General features: G+C 41.7%; 1 pseudogene; it reads left to right on the forward strand.

The window, feature by feature from the left end:
• Positions 1–1,084: 1,084 nt before the first annotated feature.
• On the forward strand, positions 1,085–14,661 carry LOC124021568 (annotated as a pseudogene).
• Positions 14,662–14,771: the final 110 nt, after the last annotated feature.

A 14,771-nucleotide genomic window follows, 5' to 3' on the forward strand; every position in this document is an offset into this window, starting at 1 on the left:
AGGTTTACTAAACAGCCACCCACGGCCTTCCACTCTGTCTACCAAAACACAACCTCTCTTCTTGCGTGTTTCAAGTCACGCACTTCAAGAATCAATAGGTACATATGAAAACGGAAGTAGAAACCGCAGATTTCCCCTTAGTCAGCTTTTCATGACATCACTCTGTATTCAGCTTCAAAGGAGCAGGTTTTGGTTCTATTCAACCCAGTGAGTGACAAATACTGCAGAGAGAAAACCATGTTCTCCGTTCATTCATTGTCCTCATCCTTTACTGGTTGGGTTATTGTTAACATCTTTGTTTTCCGTGGGAGTTCTGTAAACTCACGAAGACCTTTATTTCTTTATTTTATCATGGAGTTAAACTGAGACCAAGGTTTCTTTTACAGATGAGTCCTAAATGAATGAAATCAAAATTTAAATACAAAATGCAAGCAGAAAGAAAAACATGGTCATTCAAAACAACCACATTCATCAGTAATAAGGTCCTCAATCAGCTTTCTGAATTGCCCCAGAGGCAACAAAACATCACATTTAAGAACATTTAGAAGATTTTTCAGATTGCTACTCAAATATCTACATGTGGTAGGTGCTAAAGTTGAATTACTGGTTGGGTTATTTTTAACCCATTTGTTTTTGTGAGTACTTTCAACTTCCAACTACCTATATACACATGGTATTGTAGGTACTATAGTGGCAAATGTTTGGGTCACTGGTTGTGTTATTTTGAACCCATTTGTTTATTGTGAGTACCATCAACTTCCGACAGGGATGCTTTCGTTATGGGGGCTCATGGTCAAAATGACCTAGCTGTACAGGTGAAGATTGGCACAGATCCTTCTCCACAACCCCTCCCATCCTCGGTCCTTCTCCACATCTGATTCATTCCTCCTGTGCACCTCCCTTGGCCAGGTAAACCATATAAATATTCCATCCTCAGTTAGCTGCAGGGAGCTCTTGGTTGCCTCGAGGCGTGGAGAAAAAGGGAGAGAGGCAGGTGTAGGCGTGCAACAGGTGCAGTTTCTCAGGATAAGGAGGAAATAAATGATCTTCACAAAACCACTGGGATTGAGACAGAGGTGCAAGGATGGGGCTTGTAGTAAGTCTGCATTGCACTTTTGATTATTGGGTTTTTAATAGACTTATTTTGTGTTCTTTCATCTTCACTAAAAATATGTTATTTTACAGTTCATATACTTGCAAAAAAGATTTCTCTATATTTCATATTAATTGCTGCTTCTTAAGGGGATACATTTCTAAATGGAATTTCTAGACCCGATGAGCAAAGAAAGGCACATTGATAGTTTGCAGCTTCTCATCATTAACGTGTGTTTGACATACAGAAGGGGAAAGATGATTATAAACTGGCGGCGACCTCCGAGGACGATGGAAAGAAGAAAGTGAAAAGCAGGTGAAGAAAGCGAAGGAGAAGATGGATAAGGATGACCTGAAAAGGAAGTTGACCTGGTGAGGAAAACGGATTATTTATTCATATAATGACATTAGATGACATGGACAGTGCACATGAATCCATATGCAATTTGTTTATAATATATACAATGACATAGCTTCAAAATGTTTGTGTTTTTCTATAAGAAAAGACAAAGTTATATAATTTTACACTGTAAAAAAAAGTTTTTTCCCACATGAAAAAAAGACAACAGTTGACTGTAGAATACTACAGTTCTAACTATAAAATTCTACATGAAACTGTAGAATGCTATACTGTACACTGTAGTATCCCTCGATCATGTGTAGTACTTACTGTAGAATGTTGTAGTATACTGTAGAATGTTGTAGTATACTGTAGAATGTTGTAGTATACTGTAGAGATGTTGTAGTATACTGTAGAATGCTATAGAAAATATGACAGTATTATTGTTTGTTTTTTAACACTGTAGAAAATACTACAGTAATGTTTCACAAAAACACAACAGTCCACAAAAACACTACACTTATTTTACTTTATTAACTACAACAGTATTTAATATGCATATATCCTGCCAATTATATTCCCCATTGTGAGCCACCCATAAGTGAGAAATTATCCATTCAGACTTCAATCCTGCCTACAAGTTATGGAAAATGCTTTCTTTCAGTATTTTTTCAGTAGGTTTCCTGAAGGAAGGCGTGTCAAAGATAATGAAACCAAAAAAACTATAGTAAATAACATATTAATGCAGTAATGTTTACGGTAATTTGGGCGGGGAAAGAATTGCTGTATTTCAAATGGTACTGTAATTCCATCCCACAGAATTCACTACCATAAAAAAAATGTTGTAGCTCTAAAACGTTTTGACCACCAGTGGGTGCATGGTGTTGTTTTTTTTTTTTTTTTTCTGGCTCATTACCATATTTCGAGGCTTGCCTTGTAAGAGGCTGTATTTGTTGCATTATCGAGAACGTTGTATGAATTTAACTGGTGTGTGGTAGTAGTGCCCCAACCATTTCAAATGTATAGGGAACATACTGAAGTGGCAGTAAGCCTTAAACCTTTCATGGTTGAGCATTTTGCCATGTCATTTTGGTCTGTAGTCGCTGACCGTTTGGAAGCCTTTGTTAAGGCCTCTAGAAGTGCCTAATGATATGAAACACAAAATATGAATTGATATGCTATAATGTGTAAGCACTACCTAACAGCTAACCTGCTTGTACCAATCCCATGTCGTGTAAAACACTGTGAAATACAAAAACCCCTTCTCCCTCAATTCATTTCAATTACAGTCAGTAGTATTGACTTTTTTCACACATTTTCAACTTTAACTGTATATATATGTAACGGTTCTCTTTAGGTGAAGTAGAGGTGGACCAAAATGCAGCGTGGTTTCTTTGATTCATGTTTAATAACAAAAAGATAAAACATGAACACTACAAAAAGCATGGAAAACCAAAAAAACAGCCCTATCTGGTGCAAAACACAGAGACAGGAACAATCACCCACAAACACACAGTGAAACCCAGGCTACCTAAATATGGTTCCCAATCAGAACAATGACTAACACCTGCCTCTGATTGAGAACCATATCAAACCAACATAGAAATAGACAAACAAGACATCCAACATAGAATGCCCACTCAGATCACACCCTGACCAAACAAAACATAGAAACATACAGCAAACTATGGTCAGGGTGTGACAATATAACTATGAAACACATTTCACTGAACCTGTCAGTGTGTGACAATAAAATATGTTTTATTTTTAACCGTATAATAGAGTAAATTCTATGATATTTTACTGTCATTACACAGTAATTGCTTTCATACTTTATTCATATTACAGTAGGCAATATTAAATACAGTAACTTACCACTAGCTGCCTGTAAGTTACTGTAAAATTCCACAACAACCCCTTTACAGTGTAACCCTATTCATCTCTGTGGGCCAGAAAGGTGCAGCACACAACCTATCAAGCCTGTATAAAGCTCTTTGGTTTACAGATTTGCATTTTCATTTACTTACTATCACTCTGCAGTGAGTCTTGGGGGCAGTTCTAAAACCCCAATAGCCTGTGTTTAAACTTGAGAGAAGCAGTAGCCTTTCATTGGAAACTGCTTTCTTACATGTAGCGAGAAATAGGAAACGGATATGTGCACTGTGCAGTACTTATTCGGGGCAGAAGGTAACATTCAGTAATGGATTCAATCACGAATCAGAGTGATTCCATCCATCATACAGAAACAAATGACTCTTCTATGGTTTAAGGTCAAATCTGTGCTGCATGACCTTGTCATACATAGAATCAGTTCAAACTATTAGAAATGTGTTTCATCACTAAATGTTCTGTTAACTTCTACCAATGTGGAAAGATTAAAGAACAACAAGCTCTCTCTCTCTCTCTCTCTCTCTCTCTCTCTCTCTCTCTCTCTCTCTCTCTCTCTCTCTCTCTCTCTCTCTCTCTCTCTCTCTCTCTCTCTCTCTCTCTCTCTCTCTCTCTCTCTCTCTCTCTCTCTCTCTCTCTCAGGATGACCACAAGTTGACCTTGGATGAGCTTAACAGGAAATACGGCACAGACTTAGCCAGGGTGAGTGAATATCTATGTGTGTTCATGTGTGCCTCCGTTTGTAACATTGACAACCAGTTGGATCAGTAGCTCCTACGGATGAAAGCTGACTGTAATTTGCGTTGGTAGAACTTCCTCTGCCTTCTAAGTCAAGATGGCATCACTATCTAACACCGAATCGTAACATATGAAACATATCTATATCTTCCTAAAGTTTACACAATTTGGAGTAAAACATATATTTTCAGATTGTGTGACATCACTTCAACACTTTGTGCCTTTTCTTTCCTCCTTCCCTCCCTCCTCCTTTCCCTTCTCTTTCCTCCTTCCCTCCCTCCTCCTTTCCCTTCTCTTTCCTCCTTCCTCCCTCCTCCTTTCCCTTCTCTTTCCTCCTTCCCTCCTCCTCCTCCTTTCCCTTCTCTTTCCTCCTTCCCTCCCTCCTCCTTTCCCTTCTCTTTCCTCCTTCCCTCCCTCCTCCTTTCCCTTCTCTTTCCTCCTTCCCTCCCTCCTCCTTTCCCCCTCTCTTTCCTCCCCTTCTCTTTCCCTCCTCCTTCCTTTCCCCTTCTCTTTCCTCCTTCCCTCCCTCCTCCTTTCCCCCTCTCTTTCCTCCTTCCCTCCTCCTCCTTTCCCCTTCTCTTTCCTCCTTCCCTCCCTCCTCCTTTCCCCTTCTCTTTCCTCCTTCCTTCCCTCCCTCATCCTTTCTCCTTCTCTTTCCTCCTTCCCTCCCTCCTCCTTTCCCCTTCTCTTTACATTTTCCCTCTCTCCTTCTTCCCCCACCTAGGGTCTATCCTCGGTTCGGGCTAAGGAGATCCTTCTTGGGATGGCCCCAAACACCTGACTCCTCCCCTCGCACTACCCCTGAGTGGGTGAAGTTCTGCAAACAGCTCTTTGGCGGGTTCTGCATGCTGCTGTGGATCGGAGCTGTGCTCTAGCTTCATAGCCCCATTATCCAAGTCACCTCAGAGGAAGAGCCGACCAATGCTAATGTGAGAATCATCATACAATCGTAGAATTCAGAGATAATTTGAGATGAAGCCTCTAGTGCCTGAAAGGCTTTTCCTACTTAATGATAACACAATATTCTCATAATCATTCTGCCTCTTCTTAATAGTTGTACCTGGGCCTTGTGCTCGCTGTTGTCGTCATTATCACCGGTTGTTTCTCCTACTACCAAGAAGCCAAGAGCTCAAAGATCATGGACTCCTTCAAAAACCTGGTCCCAGGTTAGACTTCTGCCTTTTCAAACTCCTCTGAGAAGAACTCTATCATATAGTTACGTGTGCGGATGTTAATCGTGTCATCTTCCTTGTAGCAAGCCCTGGTAGTCCGTGACGGTGAGGAAGAGAAGAACATCAACACTGAAGAAGTGGTGGTTGGCGATATAGTGGAGGTGAACGGCGGAGATAGGATACCAGCTGATTTGCGTATCGTCTCTGCCAGCGGCTGCAAGTGGATACTTTAAAAAAACATTAAGTCATGTGTCACGTAAATGTAATTTCATTCGTTGTTGTAATTGACACAATTATCTTTCCCCACTCAGGTGGACAACTCCTCTCTCACTGGTGAATCTGAGCCCCAAACTCGTAGTCCCGATTTTAGCAATGACAACCCCTGGAAACCAGGAACATTGCCTTCTTCTCTACCAACTGTGTTGAGGGTAAGTACCTTCTGTAACTATCTACAATTATTGAATAGTTCCAAATTTCTTTCTTGTATATATTCGTTATTTTTAAGAGGGATTCAGACCGGAGTTAAAAAGCGCGTGTATTGAACTTTATTCATGTTGTATGCACTGTTTATTTGTTTCTATTCTGTTTTTGTATTCTGCCATTGAATTTAAGCATGTGGGTAACGCCAGAAATGGAGGTGTGTCGGAGGTGTGTTGACCTTGATTTAATACCCAAATAATTCCATCACCATTAATAAGGTCGAGCAAACATGCCGGTTATAAGTGGAAAAGCATCTACTTTATTTTCCTGATAGAAGTAACAGCATTCTCCATGCACTGTAAATTATAAATTGACAAGAGCTAATTGATAAGAGCTAGGTAAATGAGTAATCCCCTCAGTGAAGTATGAAATATGTGCCGTTATGCAGATTTTTTATTGTATGGCTTTATAACTTGCAGGGATTAAATTTGGAGACACGCGCCAAATGGGATGACAAGGTAAAAAGTTGCGCCAAATGTAACCTTTGTGCCCTTTGGGGTGTTTTAAACATATTCTCCAACGTTTCTTGTTTTTTTTATTAGCCACTATCGGTCGGTGACTGTACATAATAACCACGTATATTTAGTGTTCGTTCCCTTCTCTACATTCGTATCATTCCACCACACCATCACATCGTTTGATTTAGCCTACCTTTCTCGCATTCATCTGAAAACGCTGTCACGTCTTTGTGTCTGTGGCTGAGGGTCAAGTAATAGTGTATACTATTTCATGAAGGCCCAATACAAATTGTAGTAAAAATAAATCTGGGGGTTTATAGGCCTGTTAAATCATTCTGGAGCTGTAACCGATATATATAACCTGCCCAGGGACTGCCGTTGAAAATTAACCGGCGGGCTAAAACCGGCACTTTTACTGAAACGTTGATTAATGTGCACTGTCCCTGTAAAAATAAAATAAACTAAACTAAAACATGGATCTTGACGCACAGCGCAACACTTTGCACAGTTCCATGATCAGTGCGGGCAATTAGGGTATATTTACTATATCATACTATTTTATACTATTCTCCATGTTATAATTATAAAACTATTATAGGTTAGACTAATTTCAACGTTACCATTGATTAACTGAATGTGGCGACTTTCAAAATGAATCAAAACACCTTTATTTGTGCATAAAGGCTTTATTTTTCCATGAAGTAGGATTTATGATTATTCCCTAAACACAAATAATGTGTAAAATCAGTGTTTTAAAATGTATGCGTGGGTTCTGAAACAGCCTTGAAAACACATATTTGTCTCTATCGTTCTATATTCTCAACACATTCTCTACAATCAAGTCTTGTGGCGATCAAATTCAAATATAAGGTACACAGGTATTTAAAGAGATGACTTTAGATAAATTAACAGAAAAACAGATTAAACAAAAACTCCCTGATTGAATTGGTAGGCCACCAAGTGGGTGTGTTTTCTGAGGTTTAATTACATGTATTCAGTGCTCGCAAGGAAACCTTGTTAAGCGCCTCCATAAAGTAAGTCTGAATACCAACTACTGAGAAGTGGGTTGGAAGGGAGGCATAGGAAAAGTGTTCAATTGTCTGAATTGCCTCTTTGTGATTCTAAACAAGGAATCATCAAATCATCCATTTTTTTCTTGAGCCCACATTATCCAGGTCACCTCAGAGGAAGAGCCAACCAATGCTAATGTGAGAATCATACAATCATAGAATTCAGAGATCCTGAGATCCCTGGTCAGGGAGCAGAACATAATTGGCTGCAAAGAAGCCCAAACAGATATCATATTTGACTAAAACATCATCATTTCAAACCTTTGCTTACAGTTGTATATGATCACGTGTCTCTCTATTATGTGTGGGAATACTTGTGAACATATTTCCCAAATTAAAATCACCTGGGCTGATTTCCTGACCCCCCAAAAAAAAAATATATATATATATATTTTTTTTTTATATTTATTATATTTATATATATTTATTATATATATATATATTATAATGTTTTTATATATTATTTTAACAATTTTTTGTTATATGTATATCTATTTTAAAAATTGCTCAGAAATCATGGGAAGGCAAAATAAAACCACCGCGTTCCAAATTCGGGCGCACGGGACGCCAGTTGGAGAACCCTGTTCTAAACCACATACTCAATTTTTGACCCTTCCAGGAACTGCCAGAGGTATCGTCATCAACACTGGTGACCACACTATCATGGGTCGTATCGCCGCATTGGCCATGAGTCTGGAAAGTGGGCAGACGCTCTCGGAGTGAAATTGATCACTTCATTGAAATCATCACCGGTGTGTCCGTCTTCTTTGGTGTGACTTTCTTAATCCTTTCCGTCATTCTGGGCTATGGATGGCTGCCATCCATCATCTTCCTCATTGGAATCATCGTCGCTAATGTGCCCAGGAAGGTCTCCTGGCTACTGTAACTGTGAGTGCTGATGAAAATCACGTTTAACAAAAACTTAATGAAGAAAATGTATACAACATTTGACAAAATATGTTTTTGTTACAACAACAAAACATATTTTGTCTAATTTTCTATTATTTAACCCTCTGCTATGGATTTCCATCTTAGGTGTGTCTAACTCTGACTGCAAGCGTATGGCCAAGAAGAACACCTGGTGAAGAATCTGGAAGCTGTGGAGACCTTGGGGTCCACCTCCACAATCTGCTCCGACAAGACTGGCACCTGACCCAGAACAGAATGACTGGCTCACATGTGGTTCGACAACCAGATCCATAGCTGACACCACAGAGAACCAGAGTGGTACCTCTTTCACGACAAAAGCTCTGCCACCTGGGCTGCCCTGGCTAGAGTCGCTGGCCTGTGCAACCGGCCGTCTTCCTGGCAGAACAGAACAACGTACCTATCCTCAAAGAGATGTGAGCGGTGATGCCTCAGAAACTGCCCTGCTGAAGTTAATCAGGCTGTGCTGTGGGTCTGTCAAAGACATGAGAGAAAAGTACAGCAAAGTCGTTGAGATCCCCTTCAACTCCACCAACAAATACCAGGTAACCACGTGGTCAATCAAATCTAATCAAGCTTTATTTACACAGCAAATTACAGACATGGAATGCAACACAATGTGCTTCACATGGAAAAAAAACTTTGGGGAAAAAACTATGGAAGTAAAAACTGAAATATTTCCTACATATTTACTACTGCGATCTAAAATATGGTGTGATGGACTTAAAATCATGGATGGGTTTTCTCAATCAGCTTGTAACTGCTACTGGGTATCTACATCCAGTCAGCTTGTTACTGCTACTGGTTATCTACATCCAGTCAGCTTGTTACTGCTACTGGGTATGTACATCCAGTCAGCTTGTAACTGCTACTGGGTATCTACATCCAGTCAGCTTGTTACTGCTACTGGGTATGTACATCCAGTCAGCTTGTAACTGCTACTGGGTATCTATATCCAGTCAGCTTGTAACTGCTACTGGGTATCTACATCCAGTCAGCTTGTTACTGCTACTGGGTATGTACATCCAGTCAGCTTGTAACTGCTACAGGTATCTACATCCAGTCAGCTTGTTACTGCTACTGGGTATGTACATCCAGTCAGCTTGTAACTGCTACTGGGTATCTATATCAGTCAGCTTGTAACTGCTACTGGGTATCTACATCCAGTCAGCTTGTTACTGCTACTGGGTATGTACATCCAGTCAGCTTGTAACTGCTACTGGGTATCTACATCCAGTCAGCTTGTAACTGCTACTGGGTATCTACATCCAGTCAGCTTGTAACTGCTACTGGGTATCTACATCAGTCAGCTTGTTACTGCTACTGGGTATCTACATCCAGTCAGCTTGTAACTGCTACTGGGTATCTACATCCAGTCAGCTTGTAACTGCTACTGGGTATCTACATCCAGTCAGCTTGTTACTGCTACTGGTATCTACATCCAGTCAGCTTGTAACTGCTACTGGGTATCTACATCCAGTCAGCTTGTAACTGCTACTGGGTATCTACATCAGTCAGCTTGTAACTGCTACTGGGTATCTACATCCAGTCAGCTTGTAACTGCTACTGGGTATCTATATCCAGTCAGCTTGTAACTGCTGCTGGGTATCTACATCAGACGGCTTGTAACTGCTACTGGGTATCTACAACCAATAAGTAGCAGTAACTGCTTTACCAGGCTCACTGGTTCCTTCTGAGTTATTTAAAATAAAGTCAACCCTCTTCATGGTGTCATCTCATCTTCCACTAGCTCTCCATTCATGGGGACAGCACGGCCAGCGAGTCAATCATCTGCTGGTGATGAAGGGAGCCCCTGAGAGGGATCCTGGACAGCTGCTCCACCATCTTGCTCCAAGGCAAAGAACATCCTCTGGATGACGAGATAAAGGAATCATTTCAGAAAGCATACGAAGCGCTAGGAGGACTGGGAGAGGAGTGCTGGGTAGAGGGCACACCAATATGGAAACATATTCATTCAAAGGTTTGTGAGCTAATGTACAGTCTTAAACATGAAGAATTTGTTCTAGGTTGTTTCTGCCTCTGCGTCCTTTCAGGTTTCTGCCATTTCCAGCTCCCTGACCAGTTTCCAGAAGGCTTTGACTTTGACTGTGAAGATGTAGAACTTTCCCACTGAGAATCTGTGCTTCGTTGGCCTCATGTCCATGATTGACCCTCCCGTGCTGCTGTGCCTGGCTGTGAGCAAGTGCAGGTGTGCTGGAATCAAGGTATGGCAATATCATAGTAAACTCAAGACTCTTCGGCCATCACACGTAGCAGCCACTGTGAACAGGCCACTCAAGTTCCGTCCTGCCCTTAGGTTATCATGGTCACTGGGGATCATCCCATCACTCTCTGAAGGCCATTGCCAGGGGTGTGGGCATCATCTCTGAGGGCAGCGAGACTGTTGAGGAAATTGCTGCTCGTCTGAAAATCCCAGTTTCTGAGGTCAACCCAAGGTATGTTGCAGTTTGTTCGGGAACATTTCAGTGTATGTCATCACACTGTCTACACTTAAAGAGGAGTGAAAGAAACCTAGATTTAGCCGTTTTGTGAAAAATACAAGCCAGTTATATTTAGCTTATATTATAACTTTCCGTCTTTGTGCCATGCAGAGATGCCAAGGCCTGTGTTGTCCATGGTGGAGAGCTGAAGGACATGACCCCGAAGAGTTGGATGACATCCTGATGCATCACACTGAGATTGTGTTTGCAAGAACTTCTCCTCAGCAGAAACTGATTATTGTGGAGGTTGCCAGCGTCAGGTACTATTGAGTTAATGAATCAATGCTTATGAGTTAGTCAGTATCATTTGCATCTTTCGTTGCTAAGATCTTTAACCTCTACAGGATTGGTGGGTTCCCCATGGAACGGTTGAGCTAACATAGGTTAGCATTGATTAGCATGAGGTTGTAAGTAACAGAACATATCCCAGGGACATATCTGATATTGGCAGAAAGCTTACATTTTTGTTACTCAACGGTACTGTCCAATTTACAGTAGCTATTACAATGAAATAATACCATGCTATTGTTTGAGGGGATAGCGCACAGTTATGAACTTGAAAGTTATTATTAAACCATTATTAGGCACATTTGGGCAGTCTTATACAACATTTTAAACAAAAATTCAATGGTTCATTTGATCAGTCTAAAACTTTGCACATAAAATGATGCCATCTAGTGGCCAAAATCTAAATTGAAACTGGGCTAGAATAATACATTATGGCCTTTCTCTTGCATTTCAAAAGATGGTGGTGCGAAAAAATACAAAAAATGCATGTTTTTTTCTTTGTATTGTCTTTACCAGATCTAATGTGTTATATTCTCCTGCATTCATTTCACATTTCCACAAACTTCAAAGTGTTTCCTTTCAAATTTTATCAAGAATATGCATATCCCGCTTCCGGTCCTGAGCTACAGGCAGTTAGATTTTCGGTATGTCATTTTGGCGAAAATTGAAAAAGGGTCCGATCCTACTAAAAACCTCTTACTTATCCACAGGGGGCCATTGGCTGTGACAGGCGATGGTGTGAGCAGATTCCCCTGCTCTGAGGAAAGCTGACATCGGGTGTTGCTATGGGTATCGCTGGATCTGGACGTCTCCAAGCAGGCTGCAGACATGATCCTCCTGGATGACAACTTTGCCTCCATCGTGACTGGTGTTGAAGAGGGTATGAGGAGCTCTGCTGATGATTATCAATCTGCTGTGTCTTTCCATCCTTCTGTCATCACCCTGACTATCCCGTCCATCCTCCATTTCCCCCAGGCCGTCTGATCTTTGACAACTTGAAGAAGTCCATCACCTACACCCTGTCCAGTAAAATTCCAGAGATGACCCCCTTCCTCTTCTTGCTCCTCGCCAACATTCCACTGGCCCTAGGGACCGTCACCATCCTCTGCATCGACCTGGGAACTGACATGGTGGGTCTTTCAGATGTGGATATTCCTCTTTAGTGAACAATCTGATCATGAGTTCGTTTCTGGTGCATCACCACGAACAATGTCCGTGGTCATTTCAGAGGTTGTTCAGAAGATATTCTCACAAACATCGAAGTGACCATCGATATGTCTCTAATTCGGGTGTTCCTTTCCCATTGTTACCTTCAAGATCCCCGCTATCTCCCTGGCCTATGAACAAGCTGAGAACGACATCATGAAGAGACAGCCACGGAACCCCAAAACAGACCGACTGGTGAACGAGAGACTCATTAGTGTGGCCTATGGTCAATTTGGTAAGGCTTCTGTTTGGCCTTTATGAGTTGTATGTTGACCAGTCTGTTTCATAGCACATTTACAATCTGATCAATGTGTCTTCACTGACATAAAATGACTTGGTCACACTTTATGTTAGGATAGTCCATCTGTATTATCAACAAAACATCATACTATCAACAGACTATCAGTTGATTAGCAACTGCTTGCCATGGTTAGGGTAAGGTAAAGTTATGGTTAGGACTAGGGTTAGGGTTAGTAGATAGTTAGGTGAAATGTTACTGATGTTAGTCTGTAGATGCTCTACAGACTATCCAAATAAAGTGTTACCAAATGCTCTCCTCCTTTTTCCTCTTCACAGGAGTGATGCTGGCGCAGCCGGCTTCTTTACATACTTGTAATCATGGCTGAGAACGGGTTCTATCCCATGGACTTGCTAGGAATCCGTTTGGACTGGAAACCAGTATATCAACGACTTGGAGGACAGCTACGGCCAGCAGTGGGTGAGTACTGCTACTGAGTACTGCTATCTTACTAACGGATTCATAGAAATAGAATGAATAGAAATGGCATCTCCGTTCAAGTCAATGACGGCATAATGGATGGGCTGGCATCAGTTTACCAGTCAAATTGCCCGGTTTATAGCTCTATCCTGTTCTCTTCATTACATTTTATGAAGGGATTAGCATTGCCTTGTTTTGAGTACCTTCTTGTGTGATGAGTTCTCCATTTGAACTTTTTCAGTCTCTCCCATTTTTTTTATTTTGTTCATTCAGTAAGTTTATTCCATCACGAAATTCAGAAAACTAAATAAATCAATAAATGTGATATAGTATTAAAAAAGTTTGGGAAGTCATGGCTGGGATTATGGATCAGGGTTGTTGCACAGCTTGCATTTCAGATAGTCAGTGGATGAACAGTCAATGCCAGAGAGACAGGTCTGTGGCCTGGCCCTGCACCACACAGCCCCCAGCGTCCTCTCTGTGCTTTGGGCTTCGTAGACAGCTTGCTACTATTCACTCATTTGTGCTTGTGGATTCCTGCTGCCCGCTTGCTCACATTCTCACCACACATTTAACATTGTAATAAACACGTTCCCCCTTCTCCCCTCTGTTTCCCTATCTATCCACATCTCTTCCCCTCTCTCTCCCCCTCTCTTTCTCCCCCCTCTCTTTTTCCCTCTCTCTCTCTCCTCTTGCCCCCCCCCCCCCCATCTCTGTTGCTCTCCCCCACCCCCTCTCTTCCCCTCTCTCTCTTCCCCCTCTCTCTCTCCCCCTCTCTCTCTCCCCTCTTGCCCCCCATCACGCGCTCTCTCTCTCTCTCTCCCCTCTCTCTCTCTCTCCCTCTCTCTCTCTCCCCTTATCCTTCAGACATATGAGAGCAGAAAGATAATTGAGTTCACCTGCCACACAGCGTACTTCGCCGCTGTTGTGATTGCACAGTGGGCCGTTTTGATCGTCTGTAAGACCAGGAAGAACTCCTTCTTTCAGCAGGGACTAATGAAGTAAGTACACACATCGATCTCTGTGGTCTGGGTCCTAAGACACACACACACACACACACACACACACACACACACACACACACACACACACACACACACACACACACACACACACACACACACACACACACACACGTTCATACAGCCCTGCGACTCACTTCAAAAATCAATATCCACCCTGTTGGTTTTAAATCCATCAAAATGAATTTGTTTTTCCTCCCACCTCAGGAACCGTGTTCTCATCTTCGGACTTTGTTCAGAATCTGCCCTGGCTCTCTTCCTGTCCTACTGCCCTGGAATGGACGTTGCCATCAGAATGTACCCACTCAAGTGAGCAATAGACCCTTCAGATTATAGATTATACCAGATTATATTATGCTCATCTGGAACAAAGGTCACCCTCTGTTTTAAAAGATGAGGTGGAAAATGGGTGGATATTATAAAGGGCGGAAACTACTGCGGTCTCACAGGATCAATACGCAGCTCCAGTGTAATGGAGTTTACTACCCAACCAAGGAAGAATACGCAGCTCCCAGATTTACGCTCAATTTATTTATTTATTTATTTTCCTTCCCTCTTTCCACTTGTCTTTCATTCACTTTTACCTCAAATCTTTTTCTTTTCTATTTCCTTGTCTTTTTCCTCAGGCCTTTCTGGTGGGTATGTGCCTTTCCCTACACCCTGCTCATCTTCATCTATGATGAGGTTAGAAAATACATCATGCGACGGAACTCAGGAGGTAAGTGCTCAGGGTCTACCGACGACAACAAGTTTTTAAGTTAACGCCGACAATTGGCCGTCACTGTCAATTATTGTACAAGAACATGACAATGACATGTAAGATTGGGAGTGCGGTATTTTATCATTTGTCTCGTGGAGATTTGCAGTGTGGC

Source organism: Oncorhynchus gorbuscha, unplaced genomic scaffold, assembly GCF_021184085.1.
Source record: "Oncorhynchus gorbuscha isolate QuinsamMale2020 ecotype Even-year unplaced genomic scaffold, OgorEven_v1.0 Un_scaffold_1130, whole genome shotgun sequence".
In the NCBI taxonomy this organism is placed as follows: domain Eukaryota; kingdom Metazoa; phylum Chordata; class Actinopteri; order Salmoniformes; family Salmonidae; genus Oncorhynchus; species Oncorhynchus gorbuscha.